Below are 13,800 nucleotides of genomic sequence, written 5' to 3' on the forward strand. Positions count from 1 at the left end.
GGTCAACCAGCCTGATGCTACCATGGTAGTCCCCCTCACCTCACCTCTTGAACCCCACCTCAAGTTGCCCGACCGGTTCTCAGGGGACCGGAAGACTTTTCTCTCCTTTCGGGAGAGTTGTAGGCTCTATTTTCGTTTAAAGCCCCACTCCTCAGGTTCTGAGAGCCAGCTGGTGGGTATAATTATGTTCCGGCTCCAGGAAGGGCCCCAAGAATGGGCCTTCTCCTTGGCTCCTGACGCCCCTGAACTTTCCTCCGTTGATCTTTTCTTTTCTGCTCTTGGACTAATCTATGACGAGACTGACAAGACTGCTTTTGCCGAGAGTCAGCTGGTGACCTTACGTCAGGGTAAGAGACCTGTTGAGGAGTATTGCTCTGACTTTAGGAAGTGGTGCGTAGCTTCTCGGTGGAATGACCCTGCCTTAAGGTGCCAGTTTAGGTTGGGTCTGTCGAACGACCTGAAAGATCTGCTAGTTAGTTATCCCTCTTCTGACTCCCTAGACCAGGTAATGGCTTTAGCGGTACGACGTGACCGACGTCTCAGGGAACGACGACTTGAACGTCTTGATGTTTTCTCCTCTGACTCCCCCATGATGCCTCACGAGGTTCCGTTGCTTCGTTCCTCCCCGGAAGACTCGGAGGTACCTATGCAACTCGGGGCCTCCGTGTCCCCCCAACAACGTAGAGATTTCCGCAGGAAGAATGGTCTCTGCTTCTACTGTGGGGATGACAAGCATCAAGTGAACAACTGTCCTAAGAGTAAGAATGCAGCCGGAGAACTTCCGCGCCTAAGTGATCATCGGGGAGGTCACTTGGGCGCACAGGTATTTCCCGTAAATATGAAACGTAATAAAATCTTGCTTCCCTTTCAGGTCTCTTTTGGTGGTAGGTCTGCTACCGGCAGTGCCTTCGTGGATTCTGGGTCTTCTGCTAATATCATGTCTGTGGAATTTGCTATGTCTCTAGCTATGCCTTTGATTGATTTGCCTAAACCTGTCCCGGTAGTGGGTATCGACTCCACTCCTCTTGCTAATGGTTATTTTACACAGCATACCCCTGTTTTTGAACTCCTTGTTGGCTCCATGTATTTGGAGCAGTGCTCTGTACTGTTAATGCAGGGATTATCGTCCGATTTGGTTTTAGGCCTTCACTGGTTGCAGTTGCATAATCCCACGTTTGACTGGAATTCTAGGAACCTTACCAAGTGGGGTAATGAATGCTTGATGTCATGTTTTTCTGTTAATTCTATTTCTCCCCCTGAGGAGGTGAACACGCTACCTGAGTTTGTTCAGGACTTCGCCGATGTTTTCTCTAAGGAGGCCTCCGAAGTGTTACCTCCTCATAGAGAATATGATTGCACAATCAATTTGGTACCAGGAGCTAAGCTCCCTAAGGGTAGCATATTTAATCTCTCTTGTCCCGAACGTGAAGCCATGAGAGAGTATATCCAGGAATGCCTGGCCAAGGGTTACATCCGCCCCTCTACTTCTCCAGTAGGTGTTGGCTTCTTCTTCTTCGTAGGGAAGAAGGATGGTGGTCTTAGGCCATGCATTGACTACCGTAACTTGAATAAGGTCACTGTAAGGAACCAGTATCCCCTTCCTTTGATTCCTGATCTCTTTAATCAGGTTCAGGGGGCCCAATGGTTCTCTAAGTTTGATCTACGGGGGGCGTATAACCTTATCCGCATCAAAGAGGGGGATGAGTGGGAGACTGCGTTTAATACGCCCGAAGGTCATTTCGAATACCTCGTCATGCCCTTTGGGTTGTGTAATGTTCCCGCGGTCTTCCAGAATTTCATAAATGAGATTTTAAGAGATTACCTGGGGGTATTTCTTGTAGTGTACCTTGATGACATACTTGTGTTTTCCAAGGACTGGTCCTCCCACATTGAGCATGTCAGGAAGGTGCTCCAGGTCCTTCGGGAAAACAAACTGTTTGCGAAGACAGAAAAATGTGTGTTTGGGGTGCAGGAGATACCATTTTTGGGTCAAATCCTCACTCCTCATGAATTCCGCATGGACCCCGCCAAGGTCCAGGCTGTGGCGGAATGGGTCCAACCTGCCTCCCTGAAGGCGTTACAGTGCTTCTTGGGGTTCGCTTATTATTACAGGAGGTTTATTGCTAACTTCTCGGTCATCGCTAAGCCTCTTACGGACCTCACTCGCAAAGGTGCTGATCTCCTCCACTGGCCTCCTGAGGCTGTCCAGGCTTTTGAGGTCCTTAAGAAGTGCTTTATCTCGGCCCCGGTGCTGGTTCAGCCCAACCAAATGGAGCCATTTATCGTGGAGGTTGACGCATCCGAGGTGGGAGTGGGGGCTGTCTTGTCCCAGGGTACCAGGTCCCTCACCCATCTTCGTCCCTGTGCCTACTTCTCCAGGACGTTTTCGCCCACTGAGAGTAACTATGATATTGGCAACCGCAAACTCTTAGCCATTAAATGGGCATTTGTAAAGTGGCGCTACTTCCTGGAGGGGGCTAGGCACCAGGTAACGGTCCTTACCAACCTCAAGAATCTGGTTTTCCTAGAATCTGCCCGGAGGCTAAACCCGAGACAAGCTCGATTGGCGTTATTTTTTACCAGATTCAACTTTTTGGTTACCTATAGGGCTGGGTCTAAAAATATCAAGGCTGATGCACTGTCACGTAGCTTCATGGCCAGCCCTCCTTCGGAGGAAGATCCTGCTTGTATTTTGCCTCCAGGTATAATCATTTCCTCCTTTGATGCTGATTTAGTCTCTGAAATTGCGGCTTATCAAGGTTCAGCACCCAGGAACCTTCCTGAGAACAAGCTGTTTGTTCCCCTGCAATTCCGGCTAAGGGTACTTAGGGAAAATCATGACTCCGCACTATCTGGTCATCCAGCCATCCTGGGTACCAAGCACCTCATTGCCAGAAACTATTGGTGGCCTGGGTTGCCTAAAGACGTTAAGGCCTACGTCGCCGCTTGTGAGGTTTGTGCTAGGTCCAAGACTCCCAGGTCCCGACCAGTGGGCTTACTACGTTCTTTGCCCATTCCCCAGAGACCTTGGACCCATATCTCCATGGATTTTATCACCGATTTGCCTCCATCTCAAGGCAAGTCGGTGGTGTGGGTTGTAGTAAACCGCTTCAGTAAGATGTGCCACTTTGTGCCCCTCAAGAAACTACCCAATGCTAAGACGTTAGCTACCTTGTTTGTCAAACACATCCTGCGTCTCCATGGGGTCCCTGTCAATATTGTTTCGGACAGAGGGGTACAATTTATTTCATTGTTTTGGAGGGCCGTCTGTAAAAAGTTGGAGATTGATCTGTCCTTCTCCTCTGCCTTCCATCGTGAAACTAATGGCCAAACTGAGAGGACTAATCAGTCTCTAGAACAATATTTAAGGTGTTTTATCTCTGACTGTCAATATGATTGGGTCTCATTCATTCCCCTCGCCAAATTTTCCCTTAATAACCAGGTCAGTAACTCGTCAGGGGTCTCCCCCTTTTTCTGTAATTTTGGGTTTAATCCACGGTTCTCCTCCGTTTCATCTGGTAGTTCCAACAATCCCGAGGTAGAGGTCGTTCATTGGTAACTGTGCACAGTCTAGGCCCAGGTTCAGAAGAACCTAGAGGCGTCCCAGAGCATACAAAAAACTCAGGCAGATAGAAGACGTTCTGCTAACCCCTTGTTTATGGTTGGGGATCTGGTGTGGCTATCGTCTAAGAACTTGCGCCTTAAGGTCCCGTCCAAGAAGTTTGCTCCCCGGTTTATAGGGCCGTACAAGGTCATTGAAGTCCTCAATCCTGTCTCCTTCCGACTGGAGTTGCCCCCATTTTTTCGAGTACACGATGTGTTTCATGCCTCCCTCCTTAAACGCTGCTCCCCGTCCTTGGCTCCCTCGAGGAAACCTCCAGTCCCCGTTCTCACCCCTGAGGGGGTGGAATCGAGGTGGCCAAGATTGTGGACAGCAAGATGGTCCAAGGCTCCCTCCAGTACCTGGTCCATTGTAGAGGTTACAGGCCTGAGGAGAGGACTTGGGTACCCGCCCGGGATGTTCACGCTGGGGTATTGGTCGGGAGGTTCCAACTTCGTTTCCCCAATAAACCAGGTCCACCTAGAAAGGGTTCAGTGGCCCATCATAAAAGGGGGGGGTACTGTAAAGGATCTGCCAGGCACAGCTTCGGTGTCAACGCCCATAGGTAATCAGTCTGCACCTGCTTCTATGTCTGTGAGACTGACTCCATCTTCCACCACTCAGGATGGCAGGCTTAGGAGTGGGAGAGCCTATCACAGCCTGGCCAGACAGAGCTAGCTCCCGCCCTCTGTCTATTTATACCTGCCTTTCCTGTTCCTCCTTGCTTGTGATTCTTCTCGTTTGGTTTCCTGGCCCTGCTGCAGCTTCTGAACTATTTGACCCTGCTTCATACTGACCCTGGCTTGTTGACTACTCTTCTGCTCTCCGTTTGGTACCTCGTACACTCCTGGTTTGACTCGGCTTGTTCACTACTCTCCTGCTCTGCGTTTGGTACCTCGTACACTCCTGGTTTGACTCGGCTCGTTCACCACTCTTGTTGCTCACGGTGTTGCCGTGGGCAACTGCCCCATTTCCCTTAGCTTTGTGTACCCTTGTCTGTTTGTCTGTCGTGCACTTACTGAGCGTAGGGACCGTCGCCCAGTTGTACCCCGTCGCCTAGGGCGGGTCGTTGCAAGTAGGCAGGGACTGAGTGGCGTGTAGATTAGGGCTCATTTGTCTGTTTCCCTACCCCCTTGATTACATTTACATTAAGTGACTCACCGGTGACGTCTCAGATTCTAGTTCTTTTCTTCTCCCTCCGGTCCAGACCTCTATGATGGATTCCTACCGGCCACGACCCATTTCTGCAGTTTTCCGTTCAGAAGTCTTCAGCTTCTCACATTTAAAACATTTCTGCACCTATAAACAATGTTAAAATTCTCAACACCTCTAAATATAATAAAGCACCATACACTGCACCTCTAACTATAATAGCGCCATACACTGTGTCCCTGATTATAATAGTACGATACACTGTCACACACACACACACACACACACACACACACACCGTGCCCCCTGTAGATAGTGCCCCCATAGCGTCCTTTAGATAGTGACCCCCATAGAGCCTCTGTAGATAGTGACCTACATAGAAGCCCCTGTAGATAGTGCCCACATACAACCCTCTGTAGATAGTGCCCACATATGGACTCCAGAGCTGCAAGGCAATAGTGCTAACCACTTAGCTGCCCTACATATAGCTTCCCCTATAGATAGTGCTCCACGTATAGCCCACCTCTGTAGATAGTGTCTCACATATAGATCCCCCTGTATATAGTGTCCCACATATAGCCAACCCCTGTAGACTGTGCACTACATATAGCCACCCTGTTGCTAGTGCCCCACAGGTAACCCACCCCTGTATATAGTGTCCCACATATAGCCCACCCCTATAGAAAGTACCCTAAAAAAATAGCTCCCCTATAGATAGTGCTCTACACACAGCCCACCCCTGTATAGTGTCTCACATATAGTGCCCCACATATAGACCCCCCCTGTAGATAGTGGTCCACATATAGACCTCCCTGTATATAATGGCCCACATATAGAGCCCCCTGTAGATTGTGCCCCACATCCCCACATACAGACCTCCCCTGTAGCTAGTGGCCCACATATAGACCCCCCTGTATATAGTGGCCCACATATAGACCCCCCTGAATATAATGGTCCACATAAAGACGACCCCCCTGTAGATAGACCCCCCACTATAGATAATGCCACTCACATTTTTATGAGAATAAAATATATAAACTTGACATACTCACATGATTCCGTTCCCACGCTGTTCACTGGCGATGCAGACATGCTCTCTTCTGAGCATGTCTGCTGGAGCTGAACGAGCGTCGTCCAATGCCACTGATTGGCAGGGCAGAATGACTTGCCCCGTCAATCAGCACTTTCCAAGCAGCCAATCAGTGTCATTGTAAGGCACTGGATGCCCGGCCATTCAGTGCTAATGCATGTATTTGGCTGCCGCTAGCACCGGGGCCCCCTCCGGTGCTAGCGACACCTACAGGCAAGAGAGGGCCGTTGTCGCCAAGCCCATACTTGGAGGCTCGGCGGCGCGGGCCCCATAGTAGCGGCGCTACCGCTGTAGCAGCCATAACGGCTGCTAGCGGCGCCACCGAACATATGGGGGGGGGGCGTTTCGGCTGTCTCGGGTCTCGTAGCAGCCGCTACGGCTGCCACCGCGGTACTTACGCCACTGCATATGGACCCTCTGTTCCTCCTTACTGCTTGACTGCAGTGAGTAGGACATTGAATAAAGCGGCTGGCGAATGTTCGACTCACGGTCCATTTAAGCCCCTTCTCATTATGGTCGAGCAGCGAGGAAGATATGGGGGTTTGGGACCCATGTTCTCGTGATCGATGGAGTCCCAGTGGTGGGGTTCCCAGTGATCAGACAATTATCACCTGGACGCAACCCTTTGCACTGTTGTAGGATCTGCTACATGCGGTGTTGAACTAGGGTTCTTGGTGTCCACCAGAAGAAATTATTCTGATACATTCTGATATATGCCATATATGCAGAACCTGTGCACATCCATGTTATATTGCATTGTACATTTTGTTATCACTGCTCATGTAGAACATATCGTCAATAAAGTATAATAGGTGTAAGGGATTTATTACACAAATTTCTGAAACGGTCTCATTCATCTGAATGGGATCTGCAAAAATCCATGCACATGTCCCAAAAACAACCCCATTCACATGCATTAAACGGATTTTCAGAAATTGTGACGTATAGTCGCGGAATTTTCTGCAACAAATCTGCCACGTGTAATGCTCCAAGTCAGTGATCCACAATCACTAGGCCGCCAACCAATACCGGGCCGTGGATAATTTGGTATCGTCCTGCGGTATCTGGTATCCACCCCTGCGGCCGCAGGGAATTCCGAGGCAATAAACTGTACCAATTTGTTGCACAATTTTTTGCCAGGAAAGTCTGCTGCAAAAATCTGCTGAGCACTCAGCCGGCGTTTTAGCAGGCCGGCCTCCTGGGATGACGTTTTATCCCAGGAGACTGCTGCAACCTGTGATTGGCTGCAGCGGCAATCACATGGGATGAAGTGTCATCTCAGGAGGCCGGCCCTCTGACATCATCCAGGTCGGCCTCCTGGGATGAGGTTTCATTCCATGTGACCGCCGCTACAGACTGTGATTGGCTGCAGTGGTCAGATGGGATGAATCGTCATCCCAGGAGGCCGACCTGGAGGAACAAACAGACTTGTGGGCAAGTATATAATTTTTTTTTCTAAGTTGCGATTCTGCCACATTAAACGCAACAACTGCCATTTGTTGTGGGTTTTACCTAACCATTGAATTCAATGGGGAAAACCCGCAACAAATAAGCAGTGTTTACCTAGATACAATTGACCTACCGCCGGAATAAAACTCTGCACCGCAGGTCAATTTGGGTTATCTTTTGCTGTGCCTTTAAGGTCCCATTATTGCAAAAAATAGGGGAGTTCCTCCAGCTCACCTTTAGCAGATATGCAGAGTCATTCACGCACGGATCCCCGTGTCGGCACACGTATAGGTATAGGAAAAGACAGAAAATTGGATCCAGCGAAGAGTCTGTGTGATTCTGTTAAAATAAAGGAATCTTCTTCCAAGTTTTATTGAAGCAAAAGATAAAACAAGTGCGGTGAATAAGAATAAAGTTCTCAAATATGCAATGGAGGGATAGAACAGCTATTGGAGCGGTGCCTACGCGTTTCTGACGCTGGCTGCGTCCTTAGTCATGGCTGCTGTCTCGCTCGTGGTCTGTCAGATTTATATCCGGTCTATTTTTAGAAGTTTACTGATTGCGGTTCAACTAGGGAGTCTCTGGGAGTTCCCTGGAACGCAAATTATTTCCTATGTCGTGGGCAATGGGTCATGTGAGAGGAGGAGAAATCGAAGATCATCATTACGTCTCATATCGGGGTGAGTTACTTATTTAACAATGCCTCTTTCAATTGTTGGTAATATTAACAAAAGAGTTGTTATCTAGTCGTTTTGATTGTTTTATCATGTTTTTGAAGAGGTTTTTGTAAGATACTTCGTTTTGTTCTCGCATGGACATCACGTGGCCTATGCTGGACATGTAACGGAAAACTGAACTGTTAAAAGAACTGTATATAAATGAATATACGTGAGAATAAAAAATAGGTGATAACTAAAGGAGAAGACGGCTGGACATAGTCATTCAATAATCATTCGGTATAAATATTAGCTGGAAACATTTTTGTTAAATATAAAATTGATATGTTGGATTATTTCAAAACTCTGATTTAACGATGTTTACATTTTTGACTATGTTGGTTTTATTAGTTCCAGTGGAAAGCCTACTTTATTCGTAGTGATTGTTGCCAAGTATAGATGGTATTAAACTGACAACCTCCATAGGTGAAAGGGTAGTGGTGGATTGAAGCCCTTAGATAATATTTTTAATTGTGAAGCTGTATTCTATGTATCTTCTGATTATTTGTTTTGTTGTTTGTTTATTTAGCAATTGCCACAAATGTGTCAGTTCGGCCGGCTCAGACTACAGTGAAGGCTCCGTAAGTGTTACCTTCATAGTTTTGCAATGTATATTGTGGATATCAAATAATTTGTATTATTTTATAATTATATGTTGAGAAGGAGTATATGCATTATCTTTGGTCTCGGAAAGACTTTTATAAGAGTTTGAATTAATAGTGGAACATCAATTCTTTACGCAAGTTCAGACCATTTGGCACTCGTGTTTTTAGTCTGTATATCCAGTAAGCTTCCCTGGTGTGCGTTTTGTGCTTAATATCCCCTCCTCTTTTTGGATTATGTATTTTTTCAATGGCGTAGCATGTGAAATAATTAATGGATCTGTTGTGTACATGGATGAAATGCTTTGCCGCATTTGATATGTTCACTATATTCGGATTTCGGATGTAACCGAGATGTTCCAGTATCCTAATTTTTAACTTGCGGTTAGTGCACCCTACATATTTGGTATTGCAGTGTGTGCATTCTATGATGTAAATTATTGATTCCGAGTTACAATTGATGTAATTTTTTATAGGAAAAGTAATGGAATTTGTTGAGTCCGAAAAAGTTTTTTTTGGGGTAGCGTACAGACACGTTTTGCAGGGTTTGTTACCGCATTTAAAAAACCCTTTTTGTTCAAGCCATGTTGTTTTAGGAGTATTGGAGCTGAAAAATGAGGGGGATAGGGAGCCACCCAGAGAGGGTGCTTTACGGGCCACAAATCTGCATCCCTCTTTCAAAATGTCTGCTATGGCATCATCCTCCATTAACATTGGAAGACGTTTTTTAATGATATGTTTGATATCATTAAATTGATTGCTTTGTCCCAGGACAACTGTCAGTTTGTTGGGCTCTGGTCTAGGGTCATGCTTTTTTGATAGGAGGGTATCTCTGGTTTTCTTAGAGGTAATGTTGCTTGCTCTTTTTAGTGCCCATTGTGGGTAACCTCTAGTGCTTAATCTATTGTATATTTGTTGTTGCTCAACTTTGAAATGTGTGTCTAAACTGCAATTTCTTTTCGCTCTATGAAGTTCTCCCACAGGTATCGAAGTGATAGTTTGTTTAGTGTGGTTGCTGTGAGCATGTAGAATTGTGTTGCCAGCTGTAGGCTTTCTGTACGTTCTGGTTTGGATTGTAGTATTAACAATGCCTGTCAGCTCTAGGTCTAAAAAGACCATGGTGGTTTTATCATGTGCCAATGTGAACCTGAGATTTGACGTGTTAGAATTCAAAAAATCAATGAAGCCTGGTATGGCAGATATGTCTCCCTTCCAGATGAACAAGAGATCATCTATATATCTGCCATACCAGTGTATGTTGTCCTCAAATGGGTTAGACATAGAGAAAATAGCAGTCTCTTCCCACCACGCCATGACTAAATTGGCCAACGAGGGGGAAAATTTAACCCCCATAGATACTCCTCTTAGCTGTAGATAGTAAATGGCATCAAATTGAAAATAATTATGGGTCATTAGAAATGTCAAGACATCCAAAATAAATGATTGAAGATGGTCACTGTAATTGCTGTGTACAGATAAATGATGCTTAATAGATATAAAGGCCGTATGATGGGGAATGCTTGTGTATAAAGATGTTACATCACAAGTGAGCCATGTGAAATTTGTTTGCCAGATTTCATTATGGAAGGCACGGGGGACACATCTGCTGTGTCTCTCAGTGACCCCATAGTGTTTTGGGCTATCGGCTGTAAGAGCGAGTCGAGCCATTCGGAGGTTTTTTCAAGAAGTGAAACTATGCCCGACACAATGGGTCTCATGGGAGGCGGGCAAATATTCTTATGGGTCTTTGGAAGGGCATGCATTATGGGTATGATAGGATGGTTTACATACATGTATTCTGCCTGTTTTTGGGTCAATGAGCCATTGTATAGGCCTGTATCTAACAGCTTTTTCATCTCTTTTTGGAATTTTTCTGTGGGATTATCACTTAATATTTTGTAGGTGTCTTTGTCGGCTAGAAGATCTTTAATTTGTGCTCTGTAATCATCTTTGTTCATTACGGCAATGCTGCCGCCTTTGTCCGACATTTTGATGACCAAGTCCTTATTATCCTGGAGGGATTTGACTGCCTTTCTTAGATTGTTCGTCAGGTTCCTTGGTTCTTTCCCTTTGTTCTGGGTATCCAGTAGATGTTGTAAGTCCTTTTCAATGGCGGACTGGAAGCGATCCATGTTGTGCGTTCTGGATGAAATCGGGTAAAATTTGGGATTGGTGGTTTTGAAGGAACTTGAAGTATTGATGTGTTTGGACTGACTCTCAGTGTCCAAACTTTCCAGGCATAGGATGGTTTTGGATTCTTTGAACGACAGAGTGTTGTAATTGGACGTCCTAGTTTGCTGTGGATTTTCTTCCATGTTGGACTCTGGGAAATCCGCTGTGAGGGCAGTTTCGTTGATGCTGAGCTCCTGCATGTTCAGATTTTCAATGTAAAAGTGTCTTTTGACTGTTAAGTTCCTGATAAACTTGTTAACATCCATTAGCGTGCTGAATAGATTGAAGTTTTGGCTCGGGGCAAAGTTGAGTCCAAGGGATAAGACTTTTGTCTGGTATTCATTGAGGACGGTGTCGGAGAGGTTGATAATGTTCAAGTCGGATATCGGTTCTTTCGGGATCGGAGGTGACGGCTCTGATCTTGGTCCAGGATGTTTGTGCTTGCGGCCGCCCCTCCTACCTCGTTTTTTGACATGAATCTTGTTTTTTCCATTCCAGTATAAGATTTGTATTTGCCTCTTCTATTTTCGTTATCTGAGCCTTCAAATTCACCCTCTGCTGATTCAGGTTCCGTGGAACTGAAACTGACTCTGTGTTGATAATCTCCTTGGTAATTTCGCCGTTGGCGATGCTTGAGGATGGGTTTTATTCTGTTGTGGAATCTTGTTCTATTTTTCCACTCGCATACCTCATTGTTGGCATAATCCCGAAGATCTCGCTGGAATTTAGTTTTCTTGATTTCGGCTATGGATTTGTCGACTCTATCAATGCTGAGGGATGTCTGTGACTCAAGACAGAAAATTGGATCCAGCGAAGAGTCTGTGTGATTCTGTTAAAATAAAGGAATCTTCTTCCAAGTTTTATTGAAGCAAAAGATAAAAATTCTTATTCACCGCACTTGTTTTATCTTTTGCTTCAATAAAACTTGGAAGAAGATTCCTTTATTTTAACAGAATCACACAGACTCTTCGCTGGATCCAATTTTCTGTCTTTTCCTATACCTATACGTGTGCAGACACGGGGATCCGTGCGTGAATGACTCTGCATATCTGCTAAAGGTGAGCTGGAGGAACTCTCCTATTTTTTCTATACCTTTCGGTTTCTTGTTCCTTACGTGCTCCTATCCCATGTACAAGCGGGGGATACATCCATTTGCCTGTGGTACATTATATCTTTTTGCAACATAGAGGTGATAACAGCCAAAGAACTTCATAAATAAGAGAATAAAAGGTGAACCAACATTCACGCTTCCAAATCCATTGCCTAGGATTGATTCAAACGGCCGTCCATTTGTTTTTACTCACACTGTTTTTATATCACTAAAGGAGATATTAACGAAAGTAACCCAAGCTGGATTATAATGACTACCGATATACAACATACTCGAGCCGAGATGGCTGCCAGAGTATTCGGTAACACAGCAAACACAGGAGATTCCAATGGTGAAATGCAGGATTCATTCCATGCACTAGAAAAACTGATGATCCAGGAAGCCAAGATCTGGTGGGATCTTACAACCCTAAGGAATTACAACATAAAAGAGATGATCCCCAGGGGACTACGCCTCAAAAAAGTTCCATCTTTCAATTATTCGGATGATTTTAACAAAGAGTGGAACCAAACCCTATCGAATTGTTCATTGAAATTAATGGGGTTAATTATAGAACAAGAGGAAGCCAAGCTATCGGAACTAAAAAAGGAGATTTCCACAATCATAAGTAAATTGGCACAGTTTTCCAGCTCACCTGAGTTCACTACATTAGAGTCACGGACATCCCTCAGCATTGATAGAGTCGACAAATCCATAGCCGAAATCAAGAAAACTAAATTCCAGCGAGATCTTCGGGATTATGCCAACAATGAGGTATGCGAGTGGAAAAATAGAACAAGATTCCACAACAGAATAAAACCCATCCTCAAGCATCGCCAACGGTGAAATTACCAAGGAGATTATCAACACAGAGTCAGTTTCAGTTCCACGGAACCTGACTCAGCAGAGGGTGAATTTGAAGGCTCAGATAACGAAAATAGAAGAGGCAAATACAAATCTTATACTGGAATGGAAAAAACAAGATTCATGTCAAAAAACGAGGTAGGAGGGGCGGCCACAAGCACAAACATCCTGGACCAAGATCAGAGCCGTCACCTCCGATCCCGAAAGAACCGATATCCGACTTGAACATTATCAACCTCTCCGACACCGTCCTCAATGAATACCAGACAAAAGTCTTATCCCTTGGACTCAACTTTGCCCCGAGCCAAAACTTCGATCTATTCAGCACGCTAATGGATGTTAACAAGTTTATCAGGAACTTAACAGTCAAAAGACACTTTTACATTGAAAATCTGAACATGCAGGAGCTCAGCATCAACGAAACTGCCCTCACAGCGGATTTCCCAGAGTCCATCATGGAAGAAAATCCACAGCAAACTAGGACGTCCAATTACAACACTCTGTCGTTCAAAGAATCCAAAACCATCCTATGCCTGGAAAGTTTGGACACTGAGAGTCAGTCCAAACACATCAATACTTCCAGTTCCTTCAAAACCACCAATCCCAAATTTTACCCGATTTCATCCAGAACGGACAACATGGATCGCTTCCAGTCCGCCATTGAAAAGGACTTACAACATCTACTGGATACCCAGAACAAAGGGAAAGAACTAAGGAACCTGACGAACAATCTAAGAAAGGCAGTCAAATCCCTCCAGGATAATAAGGACTTGGTCATCAAAATGTCGGACAAAGGCGGCAGCATTGCCGTAATGAACAAAGATGATTACAGAGCACAAATTAAAGATCTTCTAGCCGACAAAGACACCTACAAAATATTAAGTGATAATCCCACAGAAAAATTCCAAAAAGAGATGAAAAAGCTGTTAGATACAGGCCTATACAATGGCTCATTGACCCAAAAACAGGCAGAATACATGTATGTAAACCATCCTATCATACCCATAATGCATGCCCTTCCAAAGACCCATAAGAATATTTGCCCGCCTCCCATGAGACCCATT

The sequence above is a fragment of the Rhinoderma darwinii genome, chromosome 8 (genome assembly GCF_050947455.1).
Source record: "Rhinoderma darwinii isolate aRhiDar2 chromosome 8, aRhiDar2.hap1, whole genome shotgun sequence".
NCBI classification, from domain to species: Eukaryota; Metazoa; Chordata; class Amphibia; order Anura; family Rhinodermatidae; genus Rhinoderma; species Rhinoderma darwinii.